We start from the raw sequence: 18,428 nt of genomic DNA on the forward strand, positions 1-18,428 counted from the left end.
GTCAAAATGATTGATGACTTCCGGTCCCGCCCCCAGATAAGACATCTGGTCACCGCCCTTCCGGTTGACGGTTGGCCTTGTCCCGCCCTTTCTGGCGTGTATTGATATGGATATGGATTGTCCTATTGACCCTTCGATCATGTGTTTTGACAGGTTTATCTACCGGTGTTTTTCCGGCATATGTTGTTGTTATGGTTTGCCCTATTGTCCTAGCTAGTCGTAGATCATGTGGTTTTGACAGAAAGTTTGAAGACTGTGTCACACAAGCATTATCTCTTGTGCACACGAGTTGGGTGTATTTTCTGTGTTTGTGTACTGGTCATCTGTTTTTGACAGAAAGTTTGAATTTGTTGTCCGGTTCAGTTATGTGTTTGTGTGTATGTGTGTGTGTATGTCTGGGTATATGGCATCACAAGTGCTGTTAGGAAATGTGTCAGCATCTGATATGATCCCCTCCACATTCCTGAGGTAACAGCAAAAGTGAAAAAAAAAGAGAGTTGTCCCTAATCATGTTTTATATTTCACACAAATGATATACAATAATATCTTAGCAAAAATCTACTGAAACCATTTAATTCAGTTTTAGAGAAACAAAAGAATAAAATGAATAAGGATTTTACTAAATACTAAAGCCTATCACAAAAAAAAAAAGAGTTGAAAACATACTGTTCTTTAAAAAGTATAAATGAAAAGATTATAAAATAATTTAACCAAGGTTGAAAAAACATACCGTTCGTTTAAAGTATAAATGAAAAGATTATAAAATAATATAACATAAATGTCAGTGTTTCTCTCTCTCTCCTGCTAGGTTTATTCAGCGATCAGAATGAGACAATAGGGCTAAATTTATTTCAAAGTTTAAATGATATCTTTATAAAATGTTGTTTTTATTTTATTTTATTTTTTTTAATTAAATTTAATACATTTATTAAAAGTCGTAATAATGTTTTTAAATTCAATACATTATTAAAAGTTGTAAAACAAAAACACTGTTTTTTCTGAATGCCTCTCCAGCCAGAGTAGTGTGTGTGTGTGTGTGTGTGTGTGTGTGTGCATCCTCTGACATGACCCCCTCCACATTCCTGAGGTAACAGTGAAAGTGAGAAAAAGAGAGTTACCCTAATCATGTTTTATATTTCACACAAATAATATGCAATAATATCTTACTAAAAATCTACTGAAACCATTTAATTCAGTTTTAGATAAACAAAAGAATAAAAAAAAATCATATTACATAAACATTCCGTTCTTTAGGCCTATAAGTGTATAAAATAAAATAGCCATCTTGCTAATTTAACTAAAGTTGAAAACCATTCAGTTCTTTATAAAAGTATATAATTAAATGCTTATAAAATAAATATCTTATTGATCCAATTGTTTTTGATAAACAAAAGAATAAAAATCATATTACATAAAAAACGGTATACATTAAAATGGTTATCTTGCTAATTTAACTAAAGTTGAAAAACATTCTGTTCTTTAAAAGTATATAAAAAAATAAAAAATAAAAATCTACTGAAATTTCAGTTTTAGATAAAAATAAAATTCATCTAAGTCTGCTGACTGAAGATTTCATGAAGCACCAGACAAATGGTATGTTTGTGTGTGTGTGTGTGTGTGTGTGTGTGTGTGTGTGTGTGTGTCTGTGACAGGTTCTGGTAAATTAGCGTGCCGTCATCTTTCTGAATTTATTTCAAAACATAATCGTAAAAGTTTAAATATGATCTTTTAAAATTAAAAGACTGTTTAAATAAAATCTTTAAAGTTTGAATACATTCATATCTTCTATTTATCTTTTAGAAGATTACTTTAATGATTTTGTTTAATGGTGACCTAAAGTATAATTGTTATTAAACAATGTCTGTTCAAAAACTTTAGATTGTAGAAAAACTGTACTTTTTAGTCGTTTTAAATCTCATTTATATGAAAAGATTCAATCAGCATTTTTTTTGTCCATGCGGGGTTTCAATTTTTATGGTGGGGGCTTTCCATAGCTATAATGAATTTTGTACCGTACACCTAAACACAGAAAACTACATTTGTACATTTTCAAAATGAAATAAACAAATAAATAAATCATTTAATATCATTTTGTGCACACACACGGTTCTAAAAAATAAACTAATCTCTATTTTAAATTAAATTATTATTATTAATAACATATGTTACTAAAATGTAAACAAAGTTTTAGCTAAATAAATATATAAACAAAAACACCTTACAGCCCCAGATCCTTCAGAGATAAACCACAGTGTGATCTGAAGCTTCAGGAAACAGGGTATCAGACCAGATGAGTCTCGGGGGACAATGTCACAGTAAATCTAGTCTGCTAACGCCTTTTACAGAATACATCCAGAGTTTATACTAAATTCATTTAAAAGCATAATCATACAAGTTTAAATAAGGTATTTTAAAATTAAAAGAAATCTTTAAAGTTTTATTAAAATCATATCTTCTATTTATTTTCTTAGAAGATTACTGTAATGATTTTGTTTAACGGTAACCTAAAGTAGAATTTTTACTAAACAGCGTTTAGTTGTTGATTGTTGAAAAACTGTGCTTGGTCATCTTAGATCTTTTGTCCATACAACATGTTGTCAAAGTTTGTCACAATGTTTTGTTGTTGTGTTGTTTTTAAGAAATCCGAGGACTCCACATTGCTCTTATTTAGACTAAGTTGTATCATCTGCAAAATCACTGACCCGGCATAAGTAAAGTTGGTCTTGAGCGAATATTTAATTTTATCAGTCATAATTCAAAGTATAAGTATACGTTCGTATAAGATCATTTTAACTTGTATTCCCCGAACTATCCTTAATCAGTGTGGAATCACACAGGGTGAAACCCTTTACTGAGAATATACTATCGGTTATCTACTCAAAATATATGTAGAAGTGTAAAATCGGTGTTTAAAATCTGTCTGCTGGCCGCATGAATAGACTTTGGGGAGAGCTGATGATACAGGAAGCATGCCCTTTGACCTCCTCGATTGTGGAGGCTTTTTTTTTTTTTTTTTGTTAAAGACCCAACTACAAGTTAGTTCTCCCAAAAGAATTTCTCCCATCTAGTGGTTCTCCCATCTACTCGCTTTTTCAAATGCGTGTTGCAACTGCGGTAGCCTAATGTGTCAAAAGCTATGACAACATGGCTTCCAATAGCGCTTCATTGAGTTTAACGATACATGTTTTTGTACTGTTATGCCAGCTATATAATGATTTACACAACCAAGCAATGAAAAAAGCTTGTAATTTAGACCATACCTTTGACTTGCCTGTCGAGAAGAAATCAGGCAACTTCCCTTTCAAAGTCTTTCTCCTTCATTAGATCTTTCCACATGGGGAAAAGCTATCCTGATATTTATTTACATACCGATAAATTAAATGTTAGCTTTTAGGCGTTAACGATTCCTTCTCCCGTGGCTCGGCATAAGTATGATCCTACATTATAATGTACTGTGCAGTGCAACCTTTCAAATTTGCCGGGGCAGTATCATTGCCTCCCATATGGTCTAGCGGTTAGGATTCCTGGCTTTCATCCAGGCTGCCCGGGTTCGACTCCCGGTATGAGAAGACATTTTTTTTTTTTTTTTTTTACATTGTCAACAAAATTCAAGTTATTCAATAATCATTTTTAGTTATCCATAGTCTTAGAGGCCTACAAGTCTTAGAGGCCTACACGAACTGCAGAAACAAGCAGAAGATACGTAAAAACTCATAAATGCTGTTTCAGTAGGCTACTGAATCATTTTCACAAATACAATTATATAGAATTCAGAAAATTTCACTATGGAATATTTACTTTATCTATCATAATTTCAATTTAGTACATCATCATTTAAACTTTTCATCTCATAATTATGACGCATAGTCATAATTGTAATTTCAACTTTTTGTTATAATTATTACTTAATTCAGAATTACAATTTTTGTCAATTACACCTTTTTAATGTAATACTTAAAACGTTTTTAAGGCATAATTTGGTTGTTGACTATAGTAGTGTTGATGATGAAACGTGTTGAGTTAGGCTAGCGCTTTTTGCCCCTCTCTGGTATTATAGTGTTTCAAGATGGCGGAACGACACGGAAGCCTCCTTGGACTTACCCGCCCCGTGTAAATAAAGATAAGAAATGTTTCGCTTACGAGGATAAGTCAGATCATTGGCAGAGGTCATTTTACACCCATGAGGACATATTTTATGAATACAGACAATGATTTTAGCTAATAAAATAAAACATTTTCAACGAGCGAATCTACACATGAGAGGCCTTCAGAAGTCATAACTCCAGGGGTCAACGGCTTAGGCCCATTGGTTTCGGTATTTGTAAAAATCAAATACTGTATTACACTTTTCAAAGTTACAATAAAAAGACCTGTTGTGTTCTGACACAAGGCCATTAACTTGTTTTTATAAATGTATTTTGCTTATTTCTACAAATATCGACCTGAAAAATGAAAATCAGAAAAAACAGAAAAAACATTGTTTTAAAATACAACTAAACCATGATAATGTTTAGTTTAGATGTTGATGACTAAGCTTCTGGCATATAGTGCAACCACGCAACAAGAAATCTAATATTGGTGTAATCTTTGCGAGGTCTCACTCACGACACACAACTTTGTAAATAAAATAAAAAATATTATGGAAGTCATTGTACTGTAATTTAACCATATTTTATTTATTAATATTATGGCTTCATGTTGATTTAAAGTTTTTAATTGTTATTAACAAATACCTTTTAACATCCGGCACAAAATGAAAGAGATGTATTATTTGAAAAAAAAAAAAAAAAAAAATGGAATGTTCACAATCACTATGTGTCAAAAACAGTATGTGTGTAAATAGTTGTGCAAAGTTCCACACCCTATGGACTAACACATAAATAAATATATATAACATACACAAAACATTTCTTAACTAAGCAACTGTTTCTTAAATTATCAGACACTCACCGCACTGATGTTAACATCACCATATATTGTGTTTTCTACCATGATTGTAGTAACTATTGTCCCACCATTCTTCTGGGCAACTGTTAAGTTAAGCTGATTAGGGTTCTGAATTAATGGCTGTCCGAATGTTGTAGAAATATTACGCTGTCGTCGTTGTGGAAGGTTGTTAGGCTGTTGATTTGTCATGTTTCCAGAATGTGTTTGAACGCACAGCGTTTGAACGTCACCATCTGTTAAAAAATGAACAATTAAATACACAACCAAAAACCATGTAAACATTATAGTAAAGCTTATTGAAGATTGAGAAACATATTGACTACTAACAAAGTAAATTATACATCTTTTCCTACGTTTGATATTCTTTTTTCTGATTTTTTTCACTATGGACTTGATCCTTTTTAATGCTGTTTTCTCTCCATATTTATTCTGTAGTTCCTCTACTGTGTCTTCCAACCTCCCTGTTGTTGTTCTTCTCCTGCTGTGTTAACCAAAGACAAACAGTTAGAAGAATAAAATGTATGTACAATAGCAAAAATAAAAGTTGGTCATTAGTTGTTAGGGTTAGATACACCTGTAGACACATTCACACACCCGTTCGCCTGTTTTCATTTAGCATACACCAGAGTTCAAACATTCACTTTTTCAAAGGGTCGAATGATTACGCGGTCAAAATTTCTCTTTTTAACATGAGAGTTAAAAAATGTACACGAGTCACGACGCATTGCATTATGCACCTGACCTGCCGGCTGATGAAGTATTTATTACATCAAGAAAACATGAATACAACACACTGCACTTGGATGAATACATTTATTAGATTTATTTAATAATATTACCAGTTCCATATTATCTTTATATAAGACATATAAAGACATCTTAAAAATAAGACAAAAAATGATTTTATTTTTTAAATTTGACTGCATTCTTTACTTTTTGATTTATGAATTATAACAGACTGATGGGAAAAACATTATTTTGCAGTTACTTTTTTAAAATTTGTTTTATTATTCAACTATCTCTTTCTTTTTGTTAGATTTTTATTAGTTGTAATTTTATATATAAACATTTAACTTTTAAAATAAAGGTTTTACAACAACATCACCATCTTCCGCTATATTTTGGCCTCCATGCTCATCTATTTACAGTATATGATATTGGTGAAGGGGGCCAGCATGAATATATATTTTTAGGGGGCCCCCCGAATTCTCTACGGCCCCGTTCACATCGCATCGTAAGCGCATAATATCACCTGCTCAAGTACGTCTTGACGAGTTTCTTCTGTATTAAACAGCGAATCTTCTCAGTCAGATCGTCGCAAGATCTCAGGAATCCTCTCACACTGCTTGTGTTCACGAGCTCCATCGCTGCACTTTTGTGCGGCTGTGTGTGTGACTCTTAACAATTCAAACAGCAGCGCGGAGATGTGACGTCATGTGTCGAGCACATCTTTGCATTTCTTCTGAAACAACAATTTTTAACATCACTATCGCAACACTTATCGTATTGCCGGCTGGGATTGTAATGTTTTGTATGCCGTTTTCTTTACACTCACCCCGGATATCTGTTTCCTGCAGTTAGCTGTAATGTTAGTGAACTCTAGGTCTTCTCTTTGTTCATATACGACAGTATTCGCATGAATTGGCTTGATTTGATAAAATTATGTTTTAAACCATCATCTTCACTTGAGACATTTACATTATACCGTCCTAGTTTTTAAATAGCGCTAAAATGTATATTTTAACCCTTTATGCGGATATGCCGTACAAGGTTCTCTGTTCTCTGGTTCTGTGTTTTTAAAAATAAAGACAAGGATACCTCTTTCTATAAGCGACCCTTAAAATCTGTGCATACAACAAAACACGTGTAGGTGTACGATGATTTATCAACAAATTACTTTTGTTTGAAGAAAAACTTAAATCAGTTGGTGCTTGATAACTATTGAAGTTATGATGCGATATTTATCACGTTTTAATTTTAACTCAATACTCTATGAACTTTAACATCTTGTTGGTCAAATTAACTTAAAGCCTACGCATCCTAGCTACTTTCTAAATGTGTGTAACAGAACTTATGGTGAACAATTTAGCCATATGTTTTAAACGTGTAATGTTTAAACAAATTTTGTTACTGGACTGAGTGAAAATAATAAACTTCTCTTTTTGTTTTTATGCATCAAGTTAAATGCAAATGATAGGAAAACTTTATGATAGGAAAGTACGGACGGCGCCTTTGACCAAGCCTCTACATATGGGGCACTTGCTCAGAGAAGGCGCACATTCTTTGCACACAACTAGGTGACCACAGGGGATGAAGACAATGTTCACTTCCTTATCCATGCAAACTTTGCATGTGCGCTCCTCTTGAAGTCTTTTTAACTGTTCCTCCATAGGCAAGTCTGAAAGATCTTGACTAGGGGATGCAGCTTCATTTGTCTCGACCGTCAGGCCACACTCAAATTCCATCTCTAAAGCAGGATTGTTCTCTTGTTCTCTCACAAATTCTATCGATTCGCTGTCTCGCAATCTTGCTTGAATCTGATGAACAAACTCTTGGCCCTTTTCTTGCAGCAGGTATTCACATCTTGGAAAACCACTTAGCATGTTCTACCCATGGATCATCACCAGACTCCCAACATCTGAGTCCACCATCGCAACAAAAGCACTTCACGTCATCATTACGACCAACATAGTAAAAACCAGCCTTTGCCAATTGTTCTGGTCGAACAATTATTCTTGAGGGCCAGTAGACAAATGTGAGCAACCTTTCTTCACACTGTTGCATTGCCGATACATTGGAAAGGTCGCCACCAGATAAAGGTACATTATCTACACGGTCATCTCGAACGAAGCGGCAGTGGGGGTAATGCCTCTGGTGTTCTGATACTGCACGATCTCCCGGTTCCCAGTTGCTAAGCTGGCCTCCACAACTGAAGCAAGCCACTCTGTCGCCCTGGCCAAGGTAGTAGAAACCACTTTTGGCAAGCTCGGCTGGAGTTACTGGTGCAAGAGGCCAATTCTGAAAGGTGTCAAGGCGTTCCTGTTCCCGACGCATGCCAGGATTGTGACAAGCCGGAGGTCGCTGGTGAGACATATCCATGTTTAAGTAAACTTCTCCATTTGGCCTGAAACGGGTGTCGCATGGGATGTCCAGCAGAGAGAAGGGCTTGAGTGGACACGCCCTGTGGCCCCTTTTTTTTTTTTGTCTTCATCAAAAGTGCCTTTTCCCCGCGTAGCCATGCTACAGCTTTCCGCCCCTGCGACACCCGTTTCAGGCCAAATGGAGAAGTTTACTTAAACATGGATATGTCTCACCAGCGACCTCCGGCTTGTCACAATCCTGGCATGCGTCGGGAACAGGAACGCCTTGACACCTTTCAGAATTGGCCTCTTGCACCAGTAACTCCAGCCGAGCTTGCCAAAAGTGGTTTCTACTACCTTGGCCAGGGCGACAGAGTGGCTTGCTTCAGTTGTGGAGGCCAGCTTAGCAACTGGGAACCGGGAGATCGTGCAGTATCAGAACACCAGAGGCATTACCCCCACTGCCGCTTCGTTCGAGATGACCGTGTAGATAATGTACCTTTATCTGGTGGCGACCTTTCCAATGTATCGGCAATGCAACAGTGTGAAGAAAGGTTGCTCACATTTGTCTACTGGCCCTCAAGAATAATTGTTCGACCAGAACAATTGGCAAAGGCTGGTTTTTACTATGTTGGTCGTAATGATGACGTGAAGTGCTTTTGTTGCGATGGTGGACTCAGATGTTGGGAGTCTGGTGATGATCCATGGGTAGAACATGCTAAGTGGTTTTCCAAGATGTGAATACCTGCTGCAAGAAAAGGGCCAAGAGTTTGTTCATCAGATTCAAGCAAGATTGCGAGACAGCGAATCGATAGAATTTGTGAGAGAACAAGAGAACAATCCTGCTTTAGAGATGGAATTTGAGTGTGGCCTGACGGTCGAGACAAATGAAGCTGCATCCCCTAGTCAAGATCTTTCAGACTTGCCTATGGAGGAACAGTTAAAAAGACTTCAAGAGGAGCGCACATGCAAAGTTTGCATGGATAAGGAAGTGAACATTGTCTTCATCCCCTGTGGTCACCTAGTTGTGTGCAAAGAATGTGCGCCTTCTCTGAGCAAGTGCCCCATATGTAGAGGCTTGGTCAAAGGCGCCGTCCGTACTTTCCTATCATAAAGTTTTCCTATCATTTGCATTTAACTTGATGCATAAAAACAAAAGAGAAGTTTATTATTTTCACTCAGTCCAGTAACAAAATTTGTTTAAACATTACACGTTTAAAACATATGGCTAAATTGTTCACCATAAGTTCTGTTACACACATTTAGAAAGTAGCTAGGATGCGTAGGCTTTAAGTTAATTTGACCAACAAGATGTTAAAGTTCATAGAGTATTGAGTTAAAATTAAAACGTGATAAATATCGCATCATAACTTCAATAGTTATCAAGCACCAACTGATTTAAGTTTTTCTTCAAACAAAAGTAATTTGTTGATAAATCATCGTACACCTACACGTGTTTTGTTGTATGCACAGATTTTAAGGGTCGCTTATAGAAAGAGGTATCCTTGTCTTTATTTTTAAAAACACAGAACCAGAGAACAGAGAACCTTGTACGGCATATCCGCATAAAGGGTTAAAATATACATTTTAGCGCTATTTAAAAACTAGGACGGTATAATGTAAATGTCTCAAGTGAAGATGATGGTTTAAAACATAATTTTATCAAATCAAGCCAATTCATGCGAATACTGTCGTATATGAACAAAGAGAAGACCTAGAGTTCACTAACATTACAGCTAACTGCAGGAAACAGATATCCGGGGTGAGTGTAAAGAAAACGGCATACAAAACATTACAATCCCAGCCGGCAATACGATAAGTGTTGCGATAGTGATGTTAAAAATTGTTGTTTCAGAAGAAATGCAAAGATGTGCTCGACACATGACGTCACATCTCCGCGCTGCTGTTTGAATTGTTAAGAGTCACACACACAGCCGCACAAAAGTGCAGCGATGGAGCTCGTGAACACAAGCAGTGTGAGAGGATTCCTGAGATCTTGCGACGATCTGACTGAGAAGATTCGCTGTTTAATACAGAAGAAACTCGTCAAGACGTACTTGAGCAGGTGATATTATGCGCTTACGATGCGATGTGAACGGGGCCGTAGAGAATTCGGGGGGCCCCCTAAAAATATATATTCATGCTGGCCCCCTTCACCAATATCATATACTGTAAATAGATGAGCATGGAGGCCAAAATATAGCGGAAGATGGTGATGTTGTTGTAAAACCTTTATTTTAAAAGTTAAATGTTTATATATAAAATTACAACTAATAAAAATCTAACAAAAAGAAAGAGATAGTTGAATAATAAAACAAATTTTAAAAAAGTAACTGCAAAATAATGTTTTTCCCATCAGTCTGTTATAATTCATAAATCAAAAAGTAAAGAATGCAGTCAAATTTAAAAAATAAAATCATTTTTTGTCTTATTTTTAAGATGTCTTTATATGTCTTATATAAAGATAATATGGAACTGGTAATATTATTAAATAAATCTAATAAATGTATTCATCCAAGTGCAGTGTGTTGTATTCATGTTTTCTTGATGTAATAAATACTTCATCAGCCGGCAGGTCAGGTGCATAATGCAATGCGTCGTGACTCGTGTACATTTTTTAACTCTCATGTTAAAAAGAGAAATTTTGACCGCGTAATCATTCGACCCTTTGAAAAAGTGAATGTTTGAACTCTGGTGTATGCTAAATGAAAACAGGCGAACGGGTGTGTGAATGTGTCTACAGGTGTATCTAACCCTAACAACTAATGACCAACTTTTATTTTTGCTATTGTACATACATTTTATTCTTCTAACTGTTTGTCTTTGGTTAACACAGCAGGAGAAGAACAACAACAGGGAGGTTGGAAGACACAGTAGAGGAACTACAGAATAAATATGGAGAGAAAACAGCATTAAAAAGGATCAAGTCCATAGTGAAAAAAATCAGAAAAAAGAATATCAAACGTAGGAAAAGATGTATAATTTACTTTGTTAGTAGTCAATATGTTTCTCAATCTTCAATAAGCTTTACTATAATGTTTACATGGTTTTTGGTTGTGTATTTAATTGTTCATTTTTTAACAGATGGTGACGTTCAAACGCTGTGCGTTCAAACACATTCTGGAAACATGACAAATCAACAGCCTAACAACCTTCCACAACGACGACAGCGTAATATTTCTACAACATTCGGACAGCCATTAATTCAGAACCCTAATCAGCTTAACTTAACAGTTGCCCAGAAGAATGGTGGGACAATAGTTACTACAATCATGGTAGAAAACACAATATATGGTGATGTTAACATCAGTGCGGTGAGTGTCTGATAATTTAAGAAACAGTTGCTTAGTTAAGAAATGTTTTGTGTATGTTATATATATTTATTTATGTGTTAGTCCATAGGGTGTGGAACTTTGCACAACTATTTACACACATACTGTTTTTGACACATAGTGATTGTGAACATTCCATTTTTTTTTTTTTTTTTTTTCAAATAATACATCTCTTTCATTTTGTGCCGGATGTTAAAAGGTATTTGTTAATAACAATTAAAAACTTTAAATCAACATGAAGCCATAATATTAATAAATAAAATATGGTTAAATTACAGTACAATGACTTCCATAATATTTTTTATTTTATTTACAAAGTTGTGTGTCGTGAGTGAGACCTCGCAAAGATTACACCAATATTAGATTTCTTGTTGCGTGGTTGCACTATATGCCAGAAGCTTAGTCATCAACATCTAAACTAAACATTATCATGGTTTAGTTGTATTTTAAAACAATGTTTTTTCTGTTTTTTCTGATTTTCATTTTTCAGGTCGATATTTGTAGAAATAAGCAAAATACATTTATAAAAACAAGTTAATGGCCTTGTGTCAGAACACAACAGGTCTTTTTATTGTAACTTTGAAAAGTGTAATACAGTATTTGATTTTTACAAATACCGAAACCAATGGGCCTAAGCCGTTGACCCCTGGAGTTATGACTTCTGAAGGCCTCTCATGTGTAGATTCGCTCGTTGAAAATGTTTTATTTTATTAGCTAAAATCATTGTCTGTATTCATAAAATATGTCCTCATGGGTGTAAAATGACCTCTGCCAATGATCTGACTTATCCTCGTAAGCGAAACATTTCTTATCTTTATTTACACGGGGCGGGTAAGTCCAAGGAGGCTTCCGTGTCGTTCCGCCATCTTGAAACACTATAATACCAGAGAGGGGCAAAAAGCGCTAGCCTAACTCAACACGTTTCATCATCAACACTACTATAGTCAACAACCAAATTATGCCTTAAAAACGTTTTAAGTATTACATTAAAAAGGTGTAATTGACAAAAATTGTAATTCTGAATTAAGTAATAATTATAACAAAAAGTTGAAATTACAATTATGACTATGCGTCATAATTATGAGATGAAAAGTTTAAATGATGATGTACTAAATTGAAATTATGATAGATAAAGTAAATATTCCATAGTGAAATTTTCTGAATTCTATATAATTGTATTTGTGAAAATGATTCAGTAGCCTACTGAAACAGCATTTATGAGTTTTTACGTATCTTCTGCTTGTTTCTGCAGTTCGTGTAGGCCTCTAAGACTTGTAGGCCTCTAAGACTATGGATAACTAAAAATGATTATTGAATAACTTGAATTTTGTTGACAATGTAAAAAAAAAAAAAAAAAAATGTCTTCTCATACCGGGAGTCGAACCCGGGCAGCCTGGATGAAAGCCAGGAATCCTAACCGCTAGACCATATGGGAGGCAATGATACTGCCCCGGCAAATTTGAAAGGTTGCACTGCACAGTACATTATAATGTAGGATCATACTTATGCCGAGCCACGGGAGAAGGAATCGTTAACGCCTAAAAGCTAACATTTAATTTATCGGTATGTAAATAAATATCAGGATAGCTTTTCCCCATGTGGAAAGATCTAATGAAGGAGAAAGACTTTGAAAGGGAAGTTGCCTGATTTCTTCTCGACAGGCAAGTCAAAGGTATGGTCTAAATTACAAGCTTTTTTCATTGCTTGGTTGTGTAAATCATTATATAGCTGGCATAACAGTACAAAAACATGTATCGTTAAACTCAATGAAGCGCTATTGGAAGCCATGTTGTCATAGCTTTTGACACATTAGGCTACCGCAGTTGCAACACGCATTTGAAAAAGCGAGTAGATGGGAGAACCACTAGATGGGAGAAATTCTTTTGGGAGAACTAACTTGTAGTTGGGTCTTTAACAAAAAAAAAAAAAAAAAGCCTCCACAATCGAGGAGGTCAAAGGGCATGCTTCCTGTATCATCAGCTCTCCCCAAAGTCTATTCATGCGGCCAGCAGACAGATTTTAAACACCGATTTTACACTTCTACATATATTTTGAGTAGATAACCGATAGTATATTCTCAGTAAAGGGTTTCACCCTGTGTGATTCCACACTGATTAAGGATAGTTCGGGGAATACAAGTTAAAATGATCTTATACGAACGTATACTTATACTTTGAATTATGACTGATAAAATTAAATATTCGCTCAAGACCAACTTTACTTATGCCGGGTCAGTGATTTTGCAGATGATACAACTTAGTCTAAATAAGAGCAATGTGGAGTCCTCGGATTTCTTAAAAACAACACAACAACAAAACATTGTGACAAACTTTGACAACATGTTGTATGGACAAAAGATCTAAGATGACCAAGCACAGTTTTTCAACAATCAACAACTAAACGCTGTTTAGTAAAAATTCTACTTTAGGTTACCGTTAAACAAAATCATTACAGTAATCTTCTAAGAAAATAAATAGAAGATATGATTTTAATAAAACTTTAAAGATTTCTTTTAATTTTAAAATACCTTATTTAAACTTGTATGATTATGCTTTTAAATGAATTTAGTATAAACTCTGGATGTATTCTGTAAAAGGCGTTAGCAGACTAGATTTACTGTGACATTGTCCCCCGAGACTCATCTGGTCTGATACCCTGTTTCCTGAAGCTTCAGATCACACTGTGGTTTATCTCTGAAGGATCTGGGGCTGTAAGGTGTTTTTGTTTATATATTTATTTAGCTAAAACTTTGTTTACATTTTAGTAACATATGTTATTAATAATAATAATTTAATTTAAAATAGAGATTAGTTTATTTTTTAGAACCGTGTGTGTGCACAAAATGATATTAAATGATTTATTTATTTGTTTATTTCATTTTGAAAATGTACAAATGTAGTTTTCTGTGTTTAGGTGTACGGTACAAAATTCATTATAGCTATGGAAAGCCCCCACCATAAAAATTGAAACCCCGCATGGACAAAAAAAATGCTGATTGAATCTTTTCATATAAATGAGATTTAAAACGACTAAAAAGTACAGTTTTTCTACAATCTAAAGTTTTTGAACAGACATTGTTTAATAACAATTATACTTTAGGTCACCATTAAACAAAATCATTAAAGTAATCTTCTAAAAGATAAATAGAAGATATGAATGTATTCAAACTTTAAAGATTTTATTTAAACAGTCTTTTAATTTTAAAAGATCATATTTAAACTTTTACGATTATGTTTTGAAATAAATTCAGAAAGATGACGGCACGCTAATTTACCAGAACCTGTCACAGACACACACACACACACACACACACACACACACACACACACACACACACAAACATACCATTTGTCTGGTGCTTCATGAAATCTTCAGTCAGCAGACTTAGATGAATTTTATTTTTATCTAAAACTGAAATTTCAGTAGATTTTTATTTTTTATTTTTTTATATACTTTTAAAGAACAGAATGTTTTTCAACTTTAGTTAAATTAGCAAGATAACCATTTTAATGTATACCGTTTTTTATGTAATATGATTTTTATTCTTTTGTTTATCAAAAACAATTGGATCAATAAGATATTTATTTTATAAGCATTTAATTATATACTTTTATAAAGAACTGAATGGTTTTCAACTTTAGTTAAATTAGCAAGATGGCTATTTTATTTTATACACTTATAGGCCTAAAGAACGGAATGTTTATGTAATATGATTTTTTTTTATTCTTTTGTTTATCTAAAACTGAATTAAATGGTTTCAGTAGATTTTTAGTAAGATATTATTGCATATTATTTGTGTGAAATATAAAACATGATTAGGGTAACTCTCTTTTTCTCACTTTCACTGTTACCTCAGGAATGTGGAGGGGGTCATGTCAGAGGATGCACACACACACACACACACACACACACACACTACTCTGGCTGGAGAGGCATTCAGAAAAAACAGTGTTTTTGTTTTACAACTTTTAATAATGTATTGAATTTAAAAACATTATTACGACTTTTAATAAATGTATTAAATTTAATTAAAAAAAATAAAATAAAATAAAAACAACATTTTATAAAGATATCATTTAAACTTTGAAATAAATTTAGCCCTATTGTCTCATTCTGATCGCTGAATAAACCTAGCAGGAGAGAGAGAGAAACACTGACATTTATGTTATATTATTTTATAATCTTTTCATTTATACTTTAAACGAACGGTATGTTTTTTCAACCTTGGTTAAATTATTTTATAATCTTTTCATTTATACTTTTTAAAGAACAGTATGTTTTCAACTCTTTTTTTTTTGTGATAGGCTTTAGTATTTAGTAAAATCCTTATTCATTTTATTCTTTTGTTTCTCTAAAACTGAATTAAATGGTTTCAGTAGATTTTTGCTAAGATATTATTGTATATCATTTGTGTGAAATATAAAACATGATTAGGGACAACTCTCTTTTTTTTTCACTTTTGCTGTTACCTCAGGAATGTGGAGGGGATCATATCAGATGCTGACACATTTCCTAACAGCACTTGTGATGCCATATACCCAGACATACACACACACATACACACAAACACATAACTGAACCGGACAACAAATTCAAACTTTCTGTCAAAAACAGATGACCAGTACACAAACACAGAAAATACACCCAACTCGTGTGCACAAGAGATAATGCTTGTGTGACACAGTCTTCAAACTTTCTGTCAAAACCACATGATCTACGACTAGCTAGGACAATAGGGCAAACCATAACAACAACATATGCCGGAAAAACACCGGTAGATAAACCTGTCAAAACACATGATCGAAGGGTCAATAGGACAATCCATATCCATATCAATACACGCCAGAAAGGGCGGGACAAGGCCAACCGTCAACCGGAAGGGCGGTGACCAGATGTCTTATCTGGGGGCGGGACCGGAAGTCATCAATCATTTTGACAGGTGCCATAGCATAAGTACTACTGACGCCATTCTTCTTATGATGTAACGAGTACATCAGGATTTATGGGAAGTGTTCCCGGTTCCGGCTGGCCTAATCTATGCAGCCTAATATGGAATTATAGAAGGAAGGACATCAGAAAGAGTCTATAACTTTATATAGTTTGAAAAATGTTCAGGACACTTTGACCAGAAATAAGTTCAAAAGGTCATATATGGACATCTATATGGCTTATGAAGCATCAGAAGGAGTCTATGAGTATGTATAGAAAGCCCAAGATCGAGGACTCTTTGGCCAGAAATATGTTCCTTGGGTCAAATATGGACTTCTGTATGGCTGACGTAACATCAGAAAGAGTCAACGAGTATTTATGGAAAGGTCAAGTTTCAAGTACTCCTTGGACAGAAAAAAATTCAGTGTGTCAAATATGGACTTTTCTCAGGATGATATAACATCCGAATATACCAATCTGAATGTATAGTTTTATTATTTTAGGACTCTTTGGCCAGAAATATGTTTCTTGGGTCAAACATGGACCTCTAAGGCTGATTTGACATCAGAAGGAGTCTATAAGGAGTTTATAATAGTAAAAAGCATTTTGAGGATTCTTTGGCCAAAAGAATGTTCAATTGGTCAAATATGGACTCTAGCTGTGTATATATGCATTGCACACAAGAACTAACTCATTCCCATGTTCATTAAAGAGATAACATGTTGCATTGCATTGCACAGACGATCTAACGTTGTGCACTGAAGAATAACATATAGGTTATGCACTTCTCGAATTGCATTGCACACCAGTACTAACTCCTTCCCATGTTCATTAAAGAGATAACATGTGATGTTGAAATGCATTGCACAAACGATCTAACGTTGTGCACTGAAGAATAACATATAGGTTATACATTTTTCGCATTGCATTGCACACCATAACTAACTCCTTCTCATGTTCATTAAAGAGATAACATCTTTCATTGCATTGCACAAACGATCTAACGTTGTGCATTGAAAAATAACTTAGGTTATGTACTTTTTGCATTGCACTGCACACCAGATCGTTGTTCATTGAAAAATAACATAGGTTATGCACTTTTTGTGCAACGTTGTGCACAAAATAATTGTTGTGCAATAATCTATGCAACGTTGTGCACTGAATAATAACTAGGGTTGGGAATCGTAAGAAATTTTCCGGTTCCGGTTCCGATTCCGGTTCCACCAAACGATTCCGGTTCCAGTTCCCATTCATTAAAAAATATTAAAACAACTAATAAAAAAATAGTAGTAAGGGAAAAATCCCAAATGAGTTTAATAGACTGGTAATGTCAACAAATTCATATTATTAAGCAATTTTTGCAAAAAATATAATTTTTTCTGAAGGAAAATAAAAAAATTCTGCATTCTCTAGAATAATTTGGGACCTCTGGCTTATTGTATCTCCAGCAGTGGAGAATACCCTCTCAGAAGGGGTAGAATATGCTTCAACACCCATGTAAGATGTGTGTAGAACACACATATTTGACCCAACACACGTTTTGAATGATTGATTCATAAAGACTTGTTTCATTACTGGATAAATCAGCGCTCTAGCAGTTAATAAACAGAACTGCATGCGTCTCGCGGAAGAACATTGTTGCCGGAGCTACTTCTCTCTATTTATGTCTATGACGAGTCACGCAGGCACTGGGCTACTGGGCTACTCTGCAGCGGCTGCGATCCGCCAGTCCGAGTATAAACGCTTATTGCAGGCTTAACGTAGTAATTCAGGATAAGACAAAAACACGGTTTGAAAAAAAGGCATTCATGATGCGCTCATTGTATAGCTACATTTTGTAAATTCTGAACTCAAAATTCTGAACACAAAAAAATCATTCATGCGTCTTTATGAATGTTTTGAAGCATCAGCTGTAATCGATACACTCGTTATTTGAAGGCAGCGACTTTCAAAAGGTGATTTACTCTATTTTGGTTGTCGTAGACATCAGTGTTTATACTCTAATTATAAACTTTTATCTCAGTACTTCTGTGATCATTTGAATATTTGTAACATAAATATCGATACTGTGTGATTGTAAAGCTGTTTCATATTGACAACTGCTCTCTCTGGGTCAACGACAGCGCAAACAGATTTGAAT

General features: G+C 34.6%; 2 long non-coding RNA genes across 2 annotated transcripts; one reads left to right on the plus strand and one right to left on the minus strand.

Annotated features, from left to right (window-relative positions):
- Window positions 1-1,988: 1,988 nt before the first annotated feature.
- On the minus strand, window positions 1,989-6,325 carry LOC311082868. Its single transcript, XR_014606164.1, has 3 exons — window positions 6,200-6,325; window positions 5,301-5,428; window positions 1,989-5,180 (listed from the first exon to the last, which is right to left on the minus strand). It is a non-coding gene; the product is annotated as an uncharacterized lncRNA (long non-coding RNA).
- A 3,641-nt stretch (window positions 6,326-9,966) lies between these two features.
- LOC311082869 lies at window positions 9,967-14,303 on the plus strand. Its single transcript, XR_014606165.1, has 3 exons — window positions 9,967-10,092; window positions 10,864-10,991; window positions 11,112-14,303. It is a non-coding gene; the product is annotated as an uncharacterized lncRNA (long non-coding RNA).
- Window positions 14,304-18,428: the final 4,125 nt, after the last annotated feature.

Source organism: Abramis brama (genome assembly GCF_963993115.1).
Source record: "Abramis brama genome assembly, chromosome: 5".
In the NCBI taxonomy this organism is placed as follows: domain Eukaryota; kingdom Metazoa; phylum Chordata; class Actinopteri; order Cypriniformes; family Leuciscidae; genus Abramis; species Abramis brama.